The following is a 12,577-nucleotide window of genomic DNA, read 5'->3' as shown; positions in this document are numbered from 1 at the left end:
AGAGACATACCCCAGGAGACTTGCAGCTGTAATTGCTGCAAAAGGTGGCTCTACAAAGTATTGACTTTGGGGGTGGGGGGAAATTTATGCACTCTCAAGTTCTGTTTGTCTGTTTGTATTAATTTCTTGTTTTATTTTACCTTTATTTAACTAGGCAAGTCAGTTAAAAACAAAATCTTATTTTCAATGACAGCCTAGGAACAGTGGGTTAACTGCCTGTTCAGGGGCAGAACGACAGATTTGTACCTTGTCAGCTCGGGGGTTTGAGAACTTGCAACCTTCCGGTTACTAGTCCAACGCTCTACCGACTAGGCTACCCTGGTAGGCATGTTGTGTAAATCAAATGATACAACCCCCCCCCCCCCAAAAAAATATATTTTAATTCCAGGTTGTAAGGCAACAAAATAGGATAAATGCCAATGGGGGGTGAATACTTTCGCAAGCCACTGTAGAGCGAGGCACAATTGACCCAACGTTGACCCGGGGTAGGCAGTTGTTGTAAATAAGAATTTGTTCTTAACTGACTTGCCTAGTTTAAAAAAATAAAAATAAAAAAAATATATATTTTTTGCTCTACAACCCCCACAAGTGTCACGGACCTCGTCTGAAGGTAACCAGACAAATCTGGACAGACAAATCTGGTTTCTTACTTTTTATTTTGTCCTTTTTGTCCTTTTTGCCATTCATGAATGTGTTTCTATGGGCTTTAGTAGTAAAGGCCTGTAAAAAACTATTTGATCAAATACCTAAATGAAGTGGTGCCTATGACCTGGTCCCAAAATTCTAAATCAAATCGCTAAATGATCCGTAGCATGGCCATCTTAAAACAATTCCATATGTCAGCTTAGCACCCCCCCACATCATATACTCTAAATAATTAAAGTGTATTATAACACAATACATGTAAAAAAATGTAGATTTAACACATTCGTGTCTCTAGTTAGGGATGACAAGTGTCACTTTTAACTTAATCACTGTGTTGAACATTTTACACAAATCATGTGATAAATGTGCCAAGACAGTAATTGTGTTAAAAGTAAAAGAACCATCCCTAACTAGACACACATGTTAATAAAATAATGCATATTTTCTAAGAGTATATATGTGTCCAAAATTGCACCCTATTCCCTTATTAGCACATATTGTTTGACTATTATCCTGCCATAGAGGGCCCTAGCCAAAAATAGAGCACTATATGGGGAATACAGTGCCATATGGGAAGCAACAAGTGTTACCAAGCAGGCAGCGACACTCACAGTTGATAAGGAAGCAATAAAGCAGCGAAAACATGGACCACTTAATGTCTTTGCCTTCAAACAATGGTGTATGTGATTTCTGTGGTGTGTGTCTGGTGTGTGTGTGTGTTGTGTGAGGTCAGTGGCTGAGTGAACAGCTATCAGGAGTCATTGAAGTTCTTAGTAAATGTCAGTTGTTATCTGGGGTATGTATTTGAGCATATTTAACATGGTCTCATTACATGTCAATATAGTGACATTTCTCCATTGTAGTTATATGTCACATTGGCTAACAGTCATATGTTGCATATGCAGGAGTTGTTGAATATGCATGATGGTTCATGGCATATAGATACATTTTACCAATCTATCTTGGGACTATGGAAGATGTAGAGGAGAGTGCTTCTTGATATCTATTTGTTGAAAGCAGTGTTGGGTGACATTACACAACGAGGTGAAAAAAAAGCAATATCAATATTTCAAAGAACATTTCTTATGCTATGTCAGGTTGCTGAAAAGTTAAATATTTGAAAAGATTAGAGGGGGGGGGGTGCGTGTGGAAAGGACAAGGTTATTTTTTCTGATTGGGACTCTTGAGAAATTCAAGAATAAGAATGAGATGAAACAGAATAAGTACATATTGACTCTCTATATAAAAATGATGGTTGGAGTGCCACACATCTATTGCAACTCATGCATACAGTAGCTTGTATTTGTCTGTAGGATACTTAGGGTGTTTCTCTGACCATTTCTTGACTGACCGACCAATCGGCTCCGCTCCGAATGACATCCTTTACCTATATAATGCACTACTTTTGATAAAGGGCCCATAGGGCTTTGGTTAAATATAACGCACTATATACAGTAGGTAATAGGGTGCCATTTGGGACATACATATTGTTCCCTAGCTCTGCTCTCCCTGCTGTGGTTTCCATTGAGACAGAACCGGTCTGTGACAGGGTCTGACAGATTACGTCCATATACAGTACACCCTCCTTTCCCCCCCGGCCCCCCATCGGTACCCGATAACATCATAAATTATCCCCTGCCATGCACGAGGACCATCTACACTAACCAACACACATCCACTTATCCACCAAAGACCCCCCCCCCCTTTAGCTGTTGCGATAGCAGCTACTCTTCCACAAAAAACATGAAACATTGCATAATAAAGAGCATTAACAGACAAGAACAGCTTAAGGCCTGAAGTTATGGCCAACCGGATGTTTTGGTCGAGCTCTCTCCAGACATCTTTTCGAGACCGAAAGCTATAGAAGTTACATCGCCTCCTGATGAATTTTATCGCTTATTAACGTGTACTAATACCTAAAGTTGCATTACAAAAGTATTTCGAAGTGTTTTGTGAAAGTTTATCGTCAACTTTTTGAATTAAAAAAAATGACGTTACGTTATGAGACGCTATTTTTTTCCGTTTATCACACAGTCTTCATAGATCGATATCTAGGCTATATATGGACCGAGTTAATCGAAAAAAAAGACCCAATAGTGATTATGGGACATCTAGGAGTGCCAACAAAGAAGATGGTCAAAGGTAATGAATGTTTTATATTTTATTTGTGCAGTTTGTGTAGCGACGACTATGCTAATTATTTTGTTTACGTCCCCTGCGGGTCTTTTGGGGTGTTACATGCTATCAGATAATAGCTTCTCATGCTTTCGCCGAAAAGCATTTTAAAATTCTGACTTGTTGCCTTGATTCACAACGAGTGTAGCTTTAATTCAATACCCTGCATGTGTATTTTAATGAATGTTTTAGTTTTAACTAATACTATTAGCATTTAGCGTAGCGCATTTGCATTTCCAGATCTCTAGATGGGACGCCTGCGTGCCAGGTAGGACCAAGAGGTTAATGAAGGAAAACGGAACGATACATGAAATAACTCATAAATACAAAAACAACAAACGGAACGTGAAACCTAATACAGCCTATCTGGTGAACACTACACAGAGACAGGAACAATCACCCACCCAATCAGAGACAACGAGAATCACTTGACTCTGATTGAGAACCGCCTCAGGCAGCCAAGCCCATTCAATACCCCTACTCAGCCGCAATCCCAATAATACAAAAACCCCAATACGAAATACAACAACATAAACCCATGTCACACCCTGGCCTGACCAAATAATTAAAGAAAACACAAAATACTAAGAGCAAGGCGTGACAGTCATGGTCTGGGGTGGTGTGTTACAGCATCATCGGACTGAGCTTTTTGACATTGGAGGCACTCTCAACGCTGTACATTACAGGGAATAATTCCTCCTACCTCATGTGGCACCCTTCCTGCAGGCTCATCCTTACATGACCCTCCAGCTTGACAATGCCACCAGCCATACAGCTCGTTCTGTGCTTGATTTCCTGCAAGACAGGAATACCAGTGTTCTGCCATGGCCAGCGAAGAGCCCGGATCTCAATCCCATTGAGGACGTCTGGGACCTGTTGGATCGGAGGGTGAAGGCTAGGGCCATTCCCCCCAGAAATATCTGGGAACTTGCAGGTGCCTAGGTGGAAGAGAGTGGTAACATATCACAGCAAGAATTGGCTAATCTGGTTCAGTCCATGAGGAGGAGATGCACTGCAGTACTTAATGCAGCTGGTGGCCACACCAGATACTGACTGTTACTTTTGATTTTGACCCCTCCTTTTTTCAGGGATACATTATTCCATTTCTTTTAGTCACATGTTTGTAGAACTTGTTCAGTTTATTTCTCAGTTGTTGAATCTTGCTATGTTCATACAAATATTTACACATGTTAAGTTTCCTGAAAATAAAAGCAGTTGACAGTGAGAGGACATTTAATTTATTTGCTGAGTTCAGAATTCATAATAACTTCAGTCATGGCATAGTTGTCCTCAACATTATAGTCTGAAAGTCCTGGTTCATGGGCAACAAACCTGCAAGTGATATTACAACTGGTATATGCAGTGAATAGTAATTCCTATCAGAACCCAGCCATTGGGAGGCGAGCCAACAGTTTAAATAATTTATCTCCAACAGCACACACAATGCTTGGCTATTATGTTGATCCACCTAAACTGGAACAACCATCAGTGCAATAAATCCAACCCCTCGCAGATTGGATTAGTTTGCAATGACAAAAATATGATCAATTAATCAACCAATGTCTATAAGGAAAAATAGATATTAAAACAAACTATTCAAAAAATCTACTTGAAACACAGCATGCTGGGAAATACGATAATTTTGCTTCTCCCACATCCTTTTCACTCTATGAGGGTTAACGGAAATGAACTCTGCAAATCATATTGTGTGATGTAAGGTGCGTGTGTTTTTGGATTGAAGTATTTAGCAGTCTCAACAGTTGAGAAGCAACATCATGGATTAAAAAGCTTTCATGAATTATATGTCTTGTTCATTTGTGCTGAAATGTAGGTAAGGTGACAAACGTTCCTAATGCTGATCTGAATAAAAGGCATGGAAAGTCACATACATTTCTAATAATTAAATGCACTCTAAAAAGGATGATGGGAAAGTAAACACGTTTAAAATCTGAACATAGGAGATATATTGTAGGTGTTGTCCTGGTTGGAAACTGACTGGAAAAGGTAACTTTCATGTGTAATCTTATAATCTTAAACACAGGTGTTTAGAATACATCACTTAATTGGCAAACCTAAATGCCTAAATTTTAACTTTTAAAACAATGACATTTGTTTAGGTTAGAAAGATGTCACGTTTTATGGTTTTACAGTGTACTTACAAATGTCACGTTGGCATGAAGGATCGGGAGACAGACGCAGGAATACATAATATTTAATTTTATTTCGCTCAAATTACAGTGTGCCGGGGACGACGACCAAACAATCACTTAACAATAACACAGGGTTGAAACCCAAACAAAAGAGCGAGGAGTACCTTGAATAAATAATACATGCGCACGTTGATTAACACATGGGACGAGACCGTAATCATATACGCAATCCACAAAGGCACAAAATCCCAAAACATACATCACACACACCAACGGACATATTAACGATAATCAACAGAACCATGGTGAACAAAGGGCACATACAGTGGGCAAAAAAGTATTTAGTCAGCCACCAATTGTGCATGTTCTCCCACTTAAAAAGATGAGAGGCCTGTAATTTTCATCACATGTACACTACAACTATGACAGACAAAATGAGAAAAAAAAATCCAGGAAATCACATTGTAGGATTTTTTATGAATTTATTTGCAAATTATGGTGGAAAATAAGTATTTGGTCAATAACAATTGTTTATCTGAATACTGTTATATACCCTTTGTTGGCAATGACAGAGGTCAAACGTTTTCTGTAAGTCTTCACAAGGTTTTCACACACTGTTGCTGGTATTTTGGCCCATTCCTTCATGCAGATCTCCTCTAGAGCAGTGATGTTTTGGGGCTGTTGCTGGGCAACATGGAGTTTCAACTCCCTCCAACGATTTTCTATGGGGTTGAGATCTGGAGACTGGCTAGGCCAATCCAGGACCTTGAAATGCGTCTTACGAAGCCACTCTTTCGTTGCTCGGGCGGTGTGTTTGGGATCATTGTCACGCTGAAAGATCCAGCCGTTTCATCTTCAATACCCTTGTTGATGGAAGGAGGTTTTCACTCAAAATCTCACGATACATGCTCCCATTCATTCTTTCCTTTACACGGATCAGTTGTCCTGGTCCCTTTGCAGAAAAACAGCCCCAAAGCATGATGTTTCCACCCCCATGCTTCACAGTAGGTATGGTGTTCTTTGGATGCAACTCAGCATTCTTGAATATTTGAATATTTTTTTCCTAATTGGGATCCGAATGAAGAATAAAGTACAGTGTAGTCATGGAATGTCTTCAACTGTTATGTAAATGTACTTGATAATAAATAAATACAATAGTGCAGTGGTGAAATGGCAGCAGAACTTGGAGCTGTGTCTGGTGGTCCTGCTGGAAAGTAAATGCTATTGTCCATGTTGTCATAAGCTTTCTTGTGAAAGAGCCAGAAGTTATTTTTATTGCCACATACAGCAGATAGCTGCAGTGAAATTTGTTATTTCACAGGTTCAACCAAACTAGTATCCCTGGAGCAAATTAGGGTTAAGCGCTTTGCTCAAGGCCACATCGACTGATTTTTCACCTTGTCAGCTCGGGTATTTGAAAAAGTGACCTTTCGGGTACTGGCCCAAAGCTCTAACCGCTAGGCTAGCTGCCGCCCTATACTGTGCTGTGCTGTCTTCTATGCTGTACTGTGCTGTCATCTGGAGTGAGGACATCAGAGCTCTACAGCCTATTAGGAATGAAGCCTTTGTATTGCCCTACAGGATCTGGATACTTGTCTCGAACGTGCCAGTCACAACAGCTAGGAATCACCACTCTGTTCTTGTGCCAGTGTTCCATACTGCCAAACAACATACTGTCTTTATGCTGCACGGCTCTACTCCTTGTGATCGGTGCCTGGATCCTGCAGATCAGCCAAACGCCAAAATGTAGTTTCTGGTAGACCGGACAAGCTGCAAGATTCCTTCCTCCTGGCAAAAAGTTACCTTGCACCTCAGCACATCCTCTCAAGGTCAGTGGCCATCTATTGGCATTTCAGGCAGGTGCACCAATGGGGCTGTCCTCGGTCTGGGATGTCTGGACATCCTGTGATAGCTTCCCCTGAATGAGGACTGCGACTCTTCAAAACTGGAATCCTACAGTGAATACACATGTAAACAACATTGTTACTTAGGAATGTATTGTAATTTTCTGTACATGGTCTATTAGAGAATGTATGACTGATAATGGTTTTCATGCAGAAGGGTCAAGTATTGTACTTCTACAATCAATAGGCTACATAACATCTTGATAAACAATGGAGCTAATGAAATAACCACTTGTATATACCAAATAAAATCCAGTACTTGTTGACAAATATAAAACTAAATCTAATGTTGTCTATGATTAGGCTACATCATACTCATACCATTGTTGCACATTTATCAATGATTGTCTATTTCACAAAGGTCTTGTCAGTACTCTCAAATTTCTCGCAGCCTCGACTGTTAAGAGAGGATGTTGAAGTACTACTTAATTCCCAGCCGTCGACTCATGAGAGCCGTGGTTTATGGGAAATCATGTTCAAATCTTGAAAAAATACTGCATTCTTACCAGAGGGGTCTTCAAAAAACCCTGTACACACATAGTTATGTAGTTCAGCTTTAACTGGCTCCATTGTGGTTGTCTCCGTGCCACTCTAAGCAGTGGACATGATTAGGGGCTAACACGCTGTCTTTTTCTCGCTTTCTTTCTCCCTTTTTCTGCCTCTCCCTCTGAGGGAAAGAGCTATTTGAATGGAACAAATAGAGGTGGTTAATTACCTTCCTGACAGAACATCAATAAATATTTGAGGTGAAAAGAACAGAAAATGGAAGGATGTGAGCCAAGAAAAACATACTAATCAGACCTGTTTGTTGCACTAATTTGAATCCATAGTAAATAGCTAGTATATTTCATTTTTCTTGGTTAATAAATTCAGAGAGAAAGGGGGGGTTGTTAAAATATAAGACCAGCTAGGCCAGCTCGACCGACATACTGGAAATGTAGGCTGCATGTTAAATACTCCTTGGATCTGCAATGTAATTGGTCATTAATCTAACACATCTAGGGTGTGTTGTATGGTTTTCAGCATTTAACAAATTAATTATGTTGAAAAATGTATACAAATCATGTTGTGCCAACAAGGTGATTGTGTTAAAAGTAACACAACTTGCGTCGTCCCTAACTAGACACAGGGATGTGTTAAAAAAGCATTTTTGATATATTTTCTGAGTGTAGAAATGGGCGGGCTTTATGACTTTGTGGGTATAGAACAGATTGTTATAGAAGCTAGTGACGACCCTGAAGGATTACAGAACACAAACGTGCACCGGGAAGAAGAGTGCATCTCTTCTATGAATGTAGTAGTGTGTCTAGAGATGTGATGATTTGAGTTTGCCACCAAAAGTATTGTTTGTTATCTCGTCCTGTCCAGCCTGGCCTCAAAGACATAACATAGTAAACGTACATCTATGAAACTCAAATTAGTATGATATGTTACGTTTGGTACAGAGCAAGGATCTTCATTTAAGCCAGTTTGCTACAGCAGGTAACAATCCTGCAGCTACAGGAAATGTGAATTATTATGTGAATTATAATTAATGGACATTTCTTGGAAGGGTTGATCCATTTTTCGTTATGGCAAATCAAGTCTAACATTTTAATGTGGAAATTACAAACTTTTGAAGCCTTTTTAAACCTCGAATATACCACAAGTTTGCATTTACTGCTGTGCAGGAAAATCCTCATGTCACGCCCTGGCCTTAGTTATCTTTGTTTTCTTTATTATTTTGGTTAGGCCAGGGTGTGACATGGGTGATTTACGTGTCTTGTCTTGTCTAGGGTTTTTTGTAGATTTATGGGGTTGTATTCTTTTAGGTGTCTAGGTAAGTCTATGGTTGCCTGGATTGGTTCTCAATCAGAGGCAGGTGTTTATCGTTGTCTCTGATTGGGAGCCATATTTAGGCAGCCATATTCTTTGGGTATTGTGTGGGTGATTGTTTCCTGTGTCAGTGTTTGTGCCACATGGGACTGTTTCGGTTTTTCAGGGTTTGTAGTTGTGTTCATGTTAAATGTCTCATGTCTCTTATTAAAGAACCATGAAATATAACCACGCGGCGTTTTTGTCCGCCTCTCCTTCCCAGGAAGAAAGCCGTGACACCTCAGCAATAAAAATGAGATGAAATGAAGATCCTACATCTGTATGGCTACAGAAGACAGAAGGTTACTTAAGTCAAACATGAAAGGGGGGAGGTTGGTCGGGTATATAACGCAAGTGTCGAGCAACCCAAAGGTTGTGTGTTCCAATCTCGTCTCAGACAACTTTAGCATTTTAGCTAATTAGCAACTTTGCCACTACTTACAACTTTTTACCTATTTTGCAATCCCTTGCATTTTAGCTAACCCTAACCTTAACTCCTACCCCTAACCTTAAGCCCTAACACTAACCCCCTAGCTAGGGTTTGGGAGTGAGGGATTACAAAAAAACTGTTACCGTAATGCAACACGTTACCAGCAAAAATACTGCAATCAGATTACAGAAACTTTTGAAAATCCAGATGATTACTTCTAGGATTATTCAGAAATTCTGTTTGCAATTTTTTTGGACACCTTTCTGTTTTCACATTAACATTCAAATCATCTTTGAAAAAAGGCGCAAGTTTAAGTTTATTCCACCTGAGCGAGTCTGAGCACAAGTCAGAGACCACTATGTTGACACACCAAAAGCAATTGATGGATAGCGGGAAAAGAGCATTAATAGGCTTTTGTAGGCTACAGTCCATGTTATGTCTTCCAATGGTGTGACTGCTGTCAGCAGCATCCAAAGATTATCCAATTTAAATAAACGCTTGGAGGTAAGGATGACAGTAGTGGTGTATCCTACAAGCTATACGGATATCCCTTTTATTGATATCTAATCAGCAGTGAATCACACTGCTCCTCTCTCTATTAGCTATTTGCGGCTTAAGGATTGTAGTTGTTGTGGATGGCTGTTCACAAATGTATGTGTATTTTAACCCAATAATGGTTTAATTGAAGCAGTTTGAAAACGGGAACAATAGGCCTATAGAAAATGCAGCACATGGCATGCATTTTTCACGTAATAAAAACACTTTCTGGTCGTGCTCAAAGCATGCCACTCCATGAGAGCAGAATTTATATTTCAACTCGAAGCAATGAACCCAATCAGTCCTCCATGCTAAAAAAATCCTTAGATTTTCGATTATGCCCGGGTAAAACTATTCGGCGAATGTATATTTTCATATTTCCAAGTTCTATTCTTGAAGATCAAGGGGCATTCAATTAATTGGAGTGACTGGACATCTGACAGACTGGTTTTTAATGTAAAGATACTGTATAGCCTAATCATATTATTATCTATAATAGAAAGCAATAGGTTACAAGAAGCCTAACCAACCCATAAAGTAAAATGTAACTTAGCTAGCTAACGTTAGCAACATACGGATTGCAAACTCGTCACATATTGTACCAAGAGCAAATATGTGAAGAGACACATACAGGCACAGTCACATGCATACACACACATGATAACATACACACTACAGACATATGTATACATAGATTTTGTGTTGTAGATATATGGTATCTATGGTGAAATGGATATATGGTGAAACGGTGGATGAACATCCACAAATTAATACATACCAATGTGAAACGTAACATATCATACTAAATGGAGGGAGACCGACTTACATTTACTATGTTACGTCTATCCCTAAGTTGAGGTTGCACTCTCACATGTAACTAATGTTGCACATTTATTCATGTTCAGATAAGAACTCACATGTGTATTTGTTAGCAATAGTACTTCTTTATATTCATGCTTGGATTGGGTCATTAAGTTCTTTAGTTTGCCCAAAAACCAGTTTGTAACATTTATACTGCAACTTAACATGTTGAGAGTCTCACGTTGGGTGTTCTAGAGCAGTGGTTCCCAAACTTTTTATAGTCCCGTACCCCTTCAAACGTTCAACCTCCAGATGCGTACCCCCTCCAGTGCACTCTCAAATGTTGTTTTTTGCCATCATTGTAAGCCTGCCACACACACACACTATATGATACATTTATTAAACATAAGGATGAGAATTATGTCACAACCCGGCTCGTGGGAAGTGACACAGGCTAGGATCTATTTATCTCCACTTCCTGTCTGACTGATGTGCCCAAAGTAAAATGCCTGTTACTCAGGCCCAGAAGCCAAGATTTGCATATAATTGGTACCATTGGATAGAAAACACTTTTACGTTTGTGGAAATGTTAAATAGTGTACGAGAATATAACACAATTGATATGTAGGAGAAAATCCAAAGAAAAACTAACCGGAATAATTTTTGTTTTGTGAGAGCCCATGTTCTTTCAATGGAAAGCTATGGGTCCTGTGCAATTCCAGCTCCCAGATTGCAATTTATATGGCTTCCACTAGAGGTCAGAAGTCATTGTTAAAAGTTTCAGGCTTGTTTCTTCCCAAACAAGGAAGAATTTTGAGTTTTGGTTCTGGGAGTCAGAGTTGGAAATCAGTCTGTGCGTGACGAAATGCGCACTTACAAATTGTACTTTTCTATTGAACATACTTCTTTCTGTATGAAATATTATAGTTTAATTATATATTTAGGGTAGCTGAGGATTAAATAGAAATGTATTTTGACTTGTTTTAACGAGCTGAACGAGTGGATGACCCAAATCAATGGCGCCATCTAAACATACTTTTTGGGATATAGAGAAGGATTTTATCCAACAAAACGACCATGCATGTTGTATCTGGGCCCCTGTGATTGCAAATCAGAGGAATATTTTCAAACGGTAAGTGAATATTTAATCACTATTTGTGATTTTACGAAGCCTGTGCTGTTTGAAAAATATTTTGATGTGGGGCGCCATCCTCAAACAATTGCATAGCATGCTCTCAATGTGATGCATATTGTAAATCAGACAATGCAGTTAGATTAAGAAGAATTTAAGCTTTTAACCGACATAAGAGACGTGTATGTACTTAGATGTTTAATATACATAATTTTTATGATTATTTCTTTGAATTGCCGCCCTACAATTTCACTGGAAGTTGTTGACAGGTGTCCTGCTGACGGGATGCCTAGCCCTATAGGACCAGGAAACAAATAATAACATTATAATAATGAATAAATATTATAAGAGAGTCCCTGTAATTGGAGATTCAGATCATTCATACAAGAAAAAACATCACCCAGACAGGCCAGTCGTGTGAGAAACTCTTCATCATGTAAGCGGTCAGACAAGTGAAAATTAAGGTCAGTAATGAAAACTTTAAGCTTGTCTCTCAATTAAAATGTAAAAAAACGTGTCAACACTATCCCTTGATAACCAGTGCACTTCTGTATGTTGTAAAAGCGTTACATGGTCACTAGCCATATCATTGCATAATGCAGAAAATACGCAATACTTTAACAAAATTAACCATTTTCACTGTAGTGTTCAAAATGCCTTTCAAGCTGTCAGGCATTCCCTAAGCAGCAGGAGCATCTCGGGGGATGCTGCGGTGTACCCAAGAGGCGTCGGGAGCAACTGCTTGCACGTGCGTTACAACTCCACTATGTCTCCCTGTCATGGCTTTAACGCTATCAGCACAGATACCAACACATATTGACCACCAAAGTCCATTTGATGTCACAAAGCTGTCCAGTACTTTAAAAATATCCTCTCATGTTGTCCTGGTTTCCAGTGGTTTGCAGAAGAGGATGTCTTCCTTAATTGACCCCTCATAAACGTAATGGAC

This window comes from Oncorhynchus gorbuscha, linkage group LG12 (genome assembly GCF_021184085.1).
Source record: "Oncorhynchus gorbuscha isolate QuinsamMale2020 ecotype Even-year linkage group LG12, OgorEven_v1.0, whole genome shotgun sequence".
NCBI lineage: Eukaryota > Metazoa > Chordata > Actinopteri > Salmoniformes > Salmonidae > Oncorhynchus > Oncorhynchus gorbuscha.
This window is presented reverse-complemented; position numbering follows the sequence as displayed.